We start from the raw sequence: 12,945 nt of genomic DNA, 5'->3' as shown, positions 1-12,945 counted from the left end.
TCCATTGTTTCCATCATCTTCTGAGCTTTTATCACACAACCAAGAGGATGTTGTGTTTTTCCAGTGAATCTGATATTATTTCTTGCCATGCAACCATATGGACCAAAGACCAGCCTCAAGTGTACTCATTCACTTTCTTAATGATACATCAGTCTCTAAATATTTATACCAGGTGTTGTAGCCATTCTTTCATGTTATCGGCATTAAAATAAGAAACTGAAACCGACAAGCCAAGCCCCAACCATACAGCTCTAGCAAACATACATTGGACAAATAAATGTACAGGTAATTCATCATCACACATATATAGAGAGCACACTTTATTCAATGTAATCCTCTATTGCATAGGAGGTCTGCAGTTGGTATAAGCTCATGTACTAATTGCCACATAAAAAATCTCACCTTATATGACAGATTTATTTTCCAAATTTTGGAAAATATCTTGATTTTTTCCATGGTTGGGTCACACCAATTCTGCATCAAATTATAGGCACTTTTTACAGTGTATTCTCCATACTTATGCGGCCACTAGAAGGTAGTATCTTCTCTTGCATCGAAAGTGAGTGGGATGGACATGATCCTTTTCGCATAAATAGATGGCCATACCTCCGTAACCAGCCTTGTGTCCCATTGTCTTGTAACTGGGTCAATGAAGTCGCGCACCCATTATATTACTTGGTTTATCAATTAGAGGTAGCTCAATTGGTGTGTCTGGAATCCAATTATCTCTCCAGGCATGAATTGAAATGCCATCTCCCACCTGCCATCTCCTCCCCATTACAAGAAGGTTTCTCATATAGTGCATTGTCCTCCAAGTTGTTGATGCAGTTGAGCTTAGATGAGTGTGGCATAAAATTTTTTCTCCTGAGGGAATCTCCAATGGGGGGTGTAAACCGTATAGAGTGGAAATTTTACACCCCAAATGTCAAAAAACTCTTTTCAATGGGGGTGTTATACCGTAGGTAATAGAGTATTAGTTGATAGAGAGGGTGTGAAATTTTCCTTCTCGCTATCAGCTAATAAAAAGCCCGGGCGACACTCGAATAGACGTTTGAGTAAAAAAAAATTCGGACGTCACTTGGAGTGTCGTCCCTATCTATTTCTAAAGTCACAATTGGAAAATTTTAAACTTGGACGACACTTGAAGTGACGTCCCACTTTAATTTAAAGAGGGACGTAACTTGAAGTGTCATCTGAGTTTAAAATTAAACTTTTTTACACTTTTCCATTGGGAACAATAGAGAGTGGATATTTATGGACTCTACAATAATTTACAATTGGAATTGTAAAATCCTAATGGCACCCAGATGGCACCTATATGGAGGTGTAATTTTATACCCCTCATTGGAGATTCCCTGAAGTACTTATCCTTCGTGAGCAGCAAGGAAAATGAAATACTACGATGACCCATTTGCCTGCTTCAATATTTGTCGCATAGAGGCCACGTGGCAAAGCACCAATAACACACTCCCACAACACGCCCTTGAAATTGGAGTGATTTTTTGCTCCCAGCGGGATTTGCTTCAAGAGCTCCAAGGGAAATAGGAACCAACCAAGTGTCCACTGAAAAGGGGTCAACAATTATCAAATTTCCACTTTAATATATGCTTCCTGATTTATCCCCAACCTTAAAAAAATAAAAGAAAAAAACTTAACCAGTTACAAAATCTAGTTTTTGGTTTTAATTGTTGGAAAAAAAAAAGGAATAAAAAACTTGAAGTGCTGAACTAGTGACACTTCTTTCAAACTAAAAAAGATAAAAAAAAATCTTTAGCTAAGGATGGAAAGAACTCCTATATATTTTACAATGACATTTTTTTAATTTTTTTTCTTTTAATTTTTTATTATTATTTTTAGTGGGGGCAAATCAGGAAGTTTGTTCTAAGGAAAGAATTTGATAACTGTTAATCTCTTTTCAGTGGACACGTGGTTGGTTCCTGTTTCGCTTGGAGCTCTAGGAGCAAATCCTGCTGGGAGCAAAAAATCACTAAAGGGTGTTTTCAGAAAAGTAAGAATGTCTGCTTTTCTTTCTAACTTCGGGAATTGACATTTTCACCGAGTGTTTTTTTTGCTCCCAGCGTTACCTCCGATTACCAGCCACACACGTATCACCAGTTCAAAAAAAAAAAAAATCTCAAAAATTTCAGTTTAACTGATTTGCCCCTCTTAAAAAACAAACAAAACAAAAGCAAAACAAAAAAAATTGAAACATAAAGATAAAAAGGTCGAACCCCTTCATCTTTTTCCCAACATATTTCCCAGTTCTCTTCTCCGATCCATAAATGAACACTTCTCTCTCATAAAAAATATTTCCTAGGCATGAGTATTATATCCAAAGTTTGTATTTGAATAAGAAACAACGATCCTACTTTGTTATAGATTTCTTATAGAATTTCGAGTAAGCAATAACGTCATTTTTCAAAAGGTTCGGTTGTTCTTTAGTTGCTTGACATAGTGACAATGCATATTTGATTATCAAAAATGATGTAGGATCAACCAAACCCTAATCCTAATAAGAGATAGCGCCACAAGTAATGAATACACGTACATTTTTTTATTTCGCATTTTTTTTTCCTTTTTAGTTAGGAGGAGGGACAAGCATGTAAAATCAGAACTTTCAAAAATCTTTGAATTTGTAGCTTTTTTTTTTTTTTTTTTTTTTTACAAATAATTAGGACAAGCGTGCAACAAGCTGCGCCGCAAGTCCTTTCTAAATAGCAAATCCTATTCTTCTAAAAACAAACTCGTTAGAACCAAATTTTGTCATAACACATATTGTCCATAACTTTCGAAGTCTCTTGAGAAGCTCAACATGATTTGTTGTTCCAAGAAACCAAAAGTGTCGAAACTAAACGGAATGAAACAATCTTTGGTTAGCCGCAAGCTTCCTCATGCTTCTCCATCTTCCCTCGCTGCCATTTTGCTCTCTTAGTCTGCCCCCCACCTCAAAGACTCCATTCCCAAGCCCTACCAACGGAGAGGCTCCAGTTACATCAACACATGCATGTCTCCCCTCAGACCAACTGTATATCAATATATCCGCAGGTCGAAGTGTGGATAAAAAAAAAAAAAAAAAAATTCACCCAATATTATGTAGAGACTTAATTGTAGGTAAAAGGTAATTATGGGAAACGAAAAAATTGAATGCAAGAATATAACAAATCATTTCTAACCCTCACACACTCACTCACTCTCATTTCCTCTTTTTTCTCTGCATGTCTTAAAATAGCAAGAAACCATGGCCAACAAGAACACTAATAACAATGCCGAACCTGATAACAAAAGTAACGCCTTCTTTCACATTTAGCCCTACTAAGAGTATTTCCAATACAAGTCAGTATTTTTCACCTCCACGTAGGTTTAATTTCTCCTATTTGCTATTGTTTTGGTGAAAAACAAGGTGAAGGTGCCCAATGTAGAGGTGACTTTAATTTGAATCTCGGACGGAATGTTTGATTCCGTTTGAATGTAAAAAAAAAAAAAAAATCGAAAAAAGGGCAGGACGGAATGAAATATCCCGTCTGAAAGAAAAAAAAAAATCGAAAAAACACGCGGGACGAAAAAAAAAAACCGAAAAAAATATAAAAAACACACGAACGGAATAAAAGGTTCCATCCGAAGCTCACAACTTAACAACTATCTCGGTAGCAATTGCTACTCTCGTTTTGACTTAGTGACAAGTGATCGACTTTGTAGTGCCGGCTCATCATTAGGTGACTTAGGTAGCTGCATAAGGCCTCAAATTTGGAAGGCCTCAAATTTCCTTGTTTGTCATTGCACATGTTTAATATTACCATTTTTTTAAAAGCAAAAAAAAAAAACACAAAATGATAATGTCGTCAATTTGTTTTCTCCAATTCTCCCCACCTCACTAAATTTCGGGAATTGAATTGGTTTAAAAGAAATAATATCCAATAGTCCATTACATTATTTGCATCTTAAAACTATATGACAAATCTAATGGCTACAAACGCGTACTAGTTTCATTATTTTTTGTGGGGTCCTCATCTATTTAAATCTCTTAATTGAAAAGATTAAATGAAAATGGTAAATCCCAAGAAAAATCTCCGTATTCGATGGCGCCTTTCCTATTTATTCTCAAATTAATTAAAGGCAAATATATCAATTTCTATATCAATCATCTCTTTATGAACGTCTCTCTCTCACTGCTTCCATGTTTCACCCCCAACCATTGATCATCTTAAACTCACATTCTCACAAACTGGTCTCTAATACTTTTGTATTTGGAAGCTAATCAATTAGTTTAGAAAAAAAGGCCTCACTTTGGATCGTCGCCTAAGGCCACATCCAGCCCTGAGCCGGCCCTGCGACTTTGTCACCCTTGCATTGGGCAAGAGTTTTTGAATAAAAAACGGTAAAAATTCTTAATTTCACTCAATACTGACTGCATTGGGAATGCTCTAATATTTTGTTTTGGTTTGGTTTGGTTTTATTATTTAATCTTTTTTTAAGGTGGGTTTATATGTACGTGAATGTTAAAATGGTTGTTTAGCACTTTAGCTGAATATATGGGTGTTTTGGATAGTGGGCACTGGGCATAACCCCATTTCTTGAAACACGTGTAGGTGTTGGATTTAATGTTAAAACTATCATTACTTTTGTTTATTGAATTGTTATTACATTTTTATTTACTATGAAACTTTAATGGAACAGTGTACATTAAGTGATGTTGTTTCACATTCAGTAATCTATATTTAGAAACCCACCTCAAATAATATTTATTGTTTATCACAGGTGGCGGGTTTATGGACGACTTGAGTTTGAGAGGCGAGACGAATTTTGATAAAAACATATTTGTTTGATTTTAGAAGCTTTAGATACTGTTACCGTCAGTAATATTAAGACATAAGTTCAAAAACATGGATAATACATTTTTTTTGGAGGTATATTTGATTCAATATACTGTCTTCTTTGTAGATGTTTTGATGGAGTTTATTCGCGTTTGAGGACAGCACTTGATTGTTTCATAGAGTGGTCTATCGGTAGTTAGTCATGTCAGTGATCAGTGCTTTAGTGGGATTCAACATTTGAACTCTATAAGACCTTGCAAAATTTTGGTATTGTTAGTTTAAAGTTTCTTATGACTGTTTCTTGGCAATGCTGGAATCTGATTTGTGCTTTTTGGTTGATTTTGATTATACTAGGTGTTCAAATCCCTGTCCTAAAATGAAAGGGAAGAGAAGAAACAAGTACTTTCAAGGTTTTTGTTTACAGATTATTTTTCATGTTGTTTGAATGCTGTTGTACGACCATGTGTGTCCGTTTATCTCAAACTCTGCATTTGCAATTTACAGCTTGCTTGCTCACGTAAAGAATCAAGTTCCAGGTCGTTTCTCAGAGGAGCAGATGGAAGAGGTCTGGTTTCGTTAGTAAATTTTAACGACATTGATATTATAGGAAATTGAGTTTGTATATATTGTGGGAGAAGTCAGAGACAGGCGATTAGGCGCGGGCGCGCTTCTGTTGCACATAGGGCAGGGAATCGGATCGGGTAGATCCGAATCCTACCCGACCCGATTACCGAATACATCGGGTTAGGGTCGATTTTCATATCTGTTTATGTATTCGGGTCGGATTCGGGTTCGGGTATGTTGGGTTCGGGTTCGGGTTCGGATTCAGATATAATTTTTGGGTTTTTTTTGAATTTTTAGTGTTATCCGATCGGGTTAGTCGGATTCGGTCGGGTTCGGGTCGGATTCAGATATTAAATTTCGGATATAATCGGGTTCGGATTCGGATTCGGATTCGGATATAGCCATATCCGACCCGAACCCTACCCGAACCCTACCCTAGTTGCACATGATAAAGGCGCGTGCGCACTCAGTCGGTTCATGACAAGTTCGACCGATATTGGTGTTTCTATAAAAGGGAAGACTCCATTCTTAGAAACAAGAGACGATTTTGTGCACTTGTGTTGTGCCTATATATATCTCTGTAATGGAACCCTAAAAAATTAATCAAACAATAACATCTCTTTCTTCTCCCATGGACGTAGGTTACTTCAATGGCACCGAACCACTATAAATCTTGTATTTTGTCTCTGTGATTGGTTGTTAAATTCTACATGATATCAGAGCGGCGCGCTTAATCTCTTCTCTCAATCAATCTCAACTTACTCAAACACAAAAAAACTATGACAGATCCAAAACCAAACCCCTAAGTCTGTTGTAACAACAGAGACTGATTCTAATCCCGGTTGGAAGCTGTCATCAATTCTTTTGAATGAAACTAACTATATACCTTGGTCAAGGGCTGTTTCGCTATCTCTAGGTGGCAAGAGGAAATCAGGGTTCATTAATGGTGTAAAGGTGTGTCTTGCCATTGATGATGCCGAATACGAGAATTGGGTTTCCAATGATCAGCTTGTTCGATCTTGGTTACTCAATTCGATGGAGTCAACTATTGTTGGATTTTTTACTTTTTCTGATTCTGCAAAGGAGATGTGAGATTCAATTGAAGATTTATACGGAAACCAGAACAATTCTGCTAGTGTTTTTGAACTTCAACTTGCAATCGGTGCTTTGCAACAAGGTGAGAAGACTTTTACTGAACACCTTGGGAATCTTAAAAAATTGTGGGATGAGTTAAACATATATCGTCCACACACCACAGATGCTAAGACTCTTTTGAAACGGGCTGAAGAGGATAAAATCTTCACAGTATTTCGTAGTCTCAGAATATGAAAATCTAGAAAGCAATATTCTAATGGAAATCACTCTTCCATCACTTGCTGCTGTTTGTGCAACTATTCAGAGAGATGAAACAAGGAAGAAAACTATGAACTCCGAGGTGAAGTCTTCAATATCTGAATCTACTGTATTACTTGCAAAAAATGATTTTCGAAAGAAGTCACAGAGATTTGAAAAAGGGAACCGTCTCACTGTGATCATTGTGGAAAAAACTGGCACACCAAGGACTGTTGTTAGGAATTGTATCCGCATCTTAAAAAGGAACTGTCCAAAAAAGATCATGCCGCAGTAGCCGAGACATCAATTTCCAACTCAGATATTAGTTATCAGTTGAGTCAAATTCTCCAACAACTCACTAAGTCCATGCCATCTGGCAAAGGTCAGTATGTCTCAACTCATGTGTCAGGTAATTTACATGCCTATTTTACTATGCCAGAAAATAGTCACTCGTGGATAATTGATTTGGGGGCTACTGATCATATGACTAATTGCCCTGCCTCTGTCCATAATTTTGTGTCCAAAACCGACAAACATAATATTTCCATAGCTAATGGATCCACCGTTCCCATTCTAGGTAGTGGTCAAGTGGATTTTTTTAATCAAAGTCTCAAGAGTGACGCTCTAGTTGTTCCTTCCTTCCCTATCCAACTTCTATTTGTTGGCAAACTTACAAATTCTTTAAATTGTGATGTCATTTTTTCTCCTAACTCTGTCGTCTTTCAGGATCGAAAGTCAAAGAGGACGATTGGTGAAGGAATTTATTCCAATGGGTTCTATTTGTTGAAGTCGAATAAAAAGACATGTCAAGCTAGTGGGTTACTTGATAGTCGCATTTTGCATAAAAGACTTGGGCATCCATCTAGTCATGTCCTGTCAAATTTGTTTCTACATGTTTCTATAAACTCTGGTGATGTTTGTCAATTTTCTAAACAGACTCATTTCCCTTTTCCAAGCTCTCATACTATGTCTAATAATTTGTTTAAGTTAATCCACTCTGATTTATGGGGACCTGCTCCCGTTAATTCTTATGATGGCTATAAGTATTTTGTCTTGTTTATTGATGATAAATCTCATGCTACATGGTTATATTTGTTGAAATTGAAGATTGAGATTGTGAATGTTTTTAAAGATTTTCATACTATGGTTACTAATCAGTTTGGTGCAAAAATCAAGATGTTTAGATCTGACAATGGCACTGAGTTTTGCAAAGGTCGGTTACCTGTGTACCTTCGTAACCAGGGGATAATTCATCAAACTAGCTGTGTTGGCACACCTCAGCAGAATGGCGTGGCTGAAAAAAAAACAGACACCTTTTGGAGACCACTCGTGCTTTTATGTTGGGCATGAATGTTCCTAAGCAATACTGGTCTCATGACGTCTTAACTGCTGCTTATTTGATTAATCGTCTTCCCAGTCGGGTTCTTAGTTTTAAATCCCCATTGGAAGTGCTCAAATCTAGGCCGCTGGATCTCTCTCATTTGCAAGTGTTTGGGTGTGCTTGTTATGTGCATCATCAAGCTATTAATCGAGACAAATTCGATGCTCAGGCTACTCGATGTATTTTTATTGGTTATGGCTACATATGTTACAATCCGGCGACAAGAAAACTGGTTGTCTCTCGTGATGTACGATTTGTAGAATTTGAAGTTTTTTTTTTCCAGGATTCAGCTGTGCCTGGGAATCGGTCCCAGGGGGAATGTTTGACAGATTTGGCACCTCTCACAGAAGTTGGTGAAGATATAGTTCCTGCCACAGAAGTTATTGAACCTACTGAAGTTATAGGTTCTGAGAAGGCGTGGCGTGCTCACATCTTGAACAACCAAGGGCGCCGCCCCTCACTCCATGACGACTTTTACGATGATTGCGGGCACGCGGCGGCGCTTTCATCCGAAAGCAACTAAAGGGCGCACATTCTAGCTCCTCCAGCTCCTCCAGCACCTCCAGTTTCTTGACAATCAGAACGAGAGAGACGACCTCCAGTAACTCTCAAGGATTACTATAAATCTGATAGAGAACTGCATCCCCCAGTGATTTACAGGGATTTTTATTCATTGCATGACGTTTCATATCCTCTACAGGAGTATATAACGTATGCCAATATCACTTCATCTCATCATGCTTTCTTGAGTACTGATCTGTCTGTAAAACAGCGGTCGGGTTTGTTATTTCGTTCGCATTTCAATAGAATTGCAAAAGTTTATTTATAAACAAAAAGTAATTCGATCACGTGATGTTTGTGAAAGTGGATTTAGGTGAAAAAATGATGGAAATAAAATAAAATAGACTTTGATTTCGGAGATAGAAAATCCGTTTGAGCGAATCATATTTCCGATAAAAGAGTTAGTTTCGATTTTTTATCCCTAATAACGATTCTTCATCTCCAAACGAGCGTTATTAGCGTGTGGAATCGATTCAGAACCTCATCTCTGGGTGAACTTACTCGGTTTCTAATCGTTATAATTATCGAAACACCCTCCCTAATGGAGATAATCTTCACTCGGGCAAAGTTTCTACTCCGAGATCACATAAACTAAATTGTTATTCTAATTAACAGAAAATAAAACTGAATTAAAACCATTTTAATTAAAAACTGGAATTTAAATTCTTCATTACACTAAAAAAGTAGTAAACTACTCTACTCCTACTGATGGAATGCTAACCATTCCATCAAAAAAACTAAAACTAGACCCTTCTATTTATAGTTTTTCTGACGGTCTAGATTCAATCCATCTAATCTAAATCTAACGGTTATAAATAAAATATAATATCCCAGGGAATATTCTAGGGAATATGCTAGAAATATTCTATGAAATATTCTAGAAATATTCTCTGGAATCGTAATGGGCCGCTTGGACTAAATAGTAATAGGCTTTGGCTTTATCTTCATATTCCAAATTGTACGACCATTTTTTGGAAGCTAGATACCATTGCGTAGAGTTTTTTGCGTTGATCATTTTAGCTACTCGAATACTTGAATCAGAGTTAGGAGACGGAAGATATCGTTGTTTGAAGTTTTCTCCTGACTTTTGTAGCTGGCTTAGGGACTCAAGTTTGGATTCTTCAACTTGTTTCATGGTTCTCTGAGTCCAGGAGCTTTGCTGGCAGTTTGGAGCTTTAAATGAGTTGATACTGAAGATTTCAAGTCCAAGCTGTACTCGGCTGTATTTCTTGCTAAAACACAGGTTTTGTGTGTATTTTAACGTTGACTGTCAAAACCTGTGAAAACATGAAAATACAATTAATTTACATTTATTAAACACATAATTGACCCAAATGTAATGTCTCTACGGGGTTTAAAACACAGTTTTGGGTACTTATCAACCACCCCCAAACAACATTTTGCTTGTCATAAAGCAAAGAAGAGACACTAAAACAGATAAGTGGCCAAAAATGTGTAGTCCTAAGCTAATTCTCGTTTCGCAGAGTGCGATTGCATTGACCGTATGCAACAAAGCCTTAAACCACTAGGAATTCCCTAGTGGACGAGTTTTAGCCTCGTGAGAGTTTTCTAGAGAAGATACCCACAAACTTCACCTATACTACAATGACTCAGTAACAAAGGCTTGTTCCCTAAATTAGATATTAGATATTAGATATCTATACATCTCACTAGCGGGGAACGAGGATTAATTCCTTTGAAACCTACGTTAATAAATGTACAATAATCAAAACATCTACATATGAATATGCATGTAGTATACTTTACAATGAAATGTACAAGTAGGGCCGTTTCTGGATCCTTTGGAGAGCGTCCTTAAGTAGGTTCTCATAGGTCTGTGTCGAAACACAAATTCTCTCATAATTTTTCCACTCAAGTTTTGCTTACTCCAGTGTGCAGTGAGCACATATTTCCTCATATTCTCAATGACGTCCAAGGAAGTCGAGGTCGATCAATCACGTCTACCACTTATTATCATACTAACCTATCCTAATTGAGCTAGAGGACTTTTATTAGGTATTATGGGGCTTAGGAAGTGGTTTAGAAGGAATAGAAGGGATAACAAAACAATGAGTTAGAGAAAATATGGTCTTCAAATAATTACTGGAGAAAACCTAGTGTTCTTATGTTTCAAAACTGTTCCATACTTCTCCCTTTTTGGCTTTTCTACTCCATTTGATTTTATTTTTAGAGTTTATAACTTTGTTTTTTTGTTTTTCTTTTCTTTCATGGAATTTACTTTTTCTTGGTTTTGACACAGCTAACTGGATTCATCAATCGGCGCCAACTGATAGAACGAATTTTCGTATTTGTATAAGTCTTTCTCTTCTCTTTTATGCTCTTCATCATATTTCTCGAACTCATCAGATATGGACATGGGAAAGGAAATAATGGTTGAAAAATAAAATGGTTAATATAAAGGCTCAACGGGAAAAACTAGGGGAAATATATTTTTTTTGGGTTTGTATATTTTTTTTTTGGCTATATCGGTCCAAAGAATGCCTAAATACATACAAAACCTGCGTTTTAGCAAGAAATACAGCCGAATAAAGCTTGGACTTGAAATCTTCAGTATCAGCTCATTTAAAGCTCAAAACTGCCAGCAAAGCTCATGGACTCAGAGAACCATGAAACAAGTTGAAGAATCCAAACTTGAGTCCCTAAGCTAGCTACAAAAGTCAGGAGAAAACTTCAAACGACGATATCTTCCGTCTCCTAACTCTGATTCAAGCATTCGACCAGCTAAAATGATCAGCGCAGAAAACTCTACGCAATGGTATCTAGCTTCCAAAAAATGGTCGTATAATTTGGAATATGAAGATAAAGCCAAAGCCTATTACTATTCTAGAGAATATTTCTAGAATATTTCAGAGAATATTTCTAGCATATTTCCTAAAATATTCCCTGAAATATTATATTTTATTTGTAACCGTTAGATTTAGATTAGATGGATTGAATCTAGACCGTCAGAAAAACTATAAATAGAAGGGTCTAGTTTTAGTTTTTCTGATTGAATGGTTAGCATTCAATCATAGGAGTAGAGTAGTTTACTGCTTTTTTAGTATAATGAAGAATTTAATTTTTAGTTTTTAATTAAAATGTTTTAATTCAGTTTTATTTTCTATTAATTAGAATAACAATTTAGTTATGTAATCTCATAGCAGAAACTCTGCCCGAGTGAGGATTATCTACGTTAGGGAGAGTGTTTCGATAATTATAACGATTAGGAATCGAGTAAGTTCACCCAGAGATGGGGTTCTGAATTGATTCCACGCGCTAATAATGCTCGTTTAGAGATGAAGAGTCATTATTAGGGATAAAAAATCGAGACTAACTCTTTTAATGGAGATAAGATTCGCTCAAACGGATTTTCTATCTCCATAATTAAAGTATATTTTATTTTATTTTATTTTCATCATTTTCTCACCTAAATCCATTTTCACAAACATCACGTGATCGAATTAGTTTTTATTTATAAATAACGTTTTGCAATTTTATTGAAATGTGAAAGAAATGACAAACCCGACCGCTATTTTACAGACAGATCAATGGCGCCGCTGCATTTTCAGTAAAATTTGTAAAATAAATTAATTTGGTCACAACACTCCCATAATCATTTTCTATTCCCTCCACAATTTTTCATTTTCCTCTAAACAATAATTCAAAAAAAAAAAAGAAAAAAACCATAAAATTAGCAAATAGGTGGTTTTGGGCCTTTCTTTGACTGAATAAAAAAAAAAACAACAAAAATTAAAAAAACAAAAATTGCACCCATCTTTCTTCTTCTTCATTTTCTTTCTTTCTCAACTTCTTTCTTCTCTACGTCTGTGTCTGTGTATGTGTCTGTGTCTGTGTCTCCTTCTTCTCTGTGTCCATCTTCTCTCCCAATCATCACTAATCTTTTTCTTTGATTATTTTGTAGGTTCTGTGAAGATTGCTTGAAGAATTAGAAGGGTGCCGGGTTGAGGCGGTGGTGGCTGTTGGTGGTGCTTTGTTGAAGTCGATTGTGGTGTTGTTGGGGGTGACTGAAAACTGGTGTATGGTGAAGTGAAGGTGGTGTTGAGTGATGGTGGCTTGAGGTCAGTTAGAAGGTGTCTGTGCTGGTGTTTGTACTTTCGGTGTTGGTGGTTGTGTTTTGGTGGCTTGAGGTAAGTTAGAGTGATGGTTGTGCAGAGGTGTATTGAGTAGTGGCTGCTAGTGCAACTTGCTTCATGTGTGTAGCTGATGAGTTGTGTTGCTGGACGATTCTCTGTAAGGTGAAGTTGGTCTGTGTGTAGTCTTGTTGTTCTTTGTATA

Source organism: Coptis chinensis, chromosome 5 (assembly GCF_015680905.1).
Source record: "Coptis chinensis isolate HL-2020 chromosome 5, ASM1568090v1, whole genome shotgun sequence".
In the NCBI taxonomy this organism is placed as follows: Eukaryota; Viridiplantae; Streptophyta; class Magnoliopsida; order Ranunculales; family Ranunculaceae; genus Coptis; species Coptis chinensis.
The sequence above is the reverse complement of the archived record's forward strand: the minus strand, read 5'-3'. Positions refer to the sequence as shown.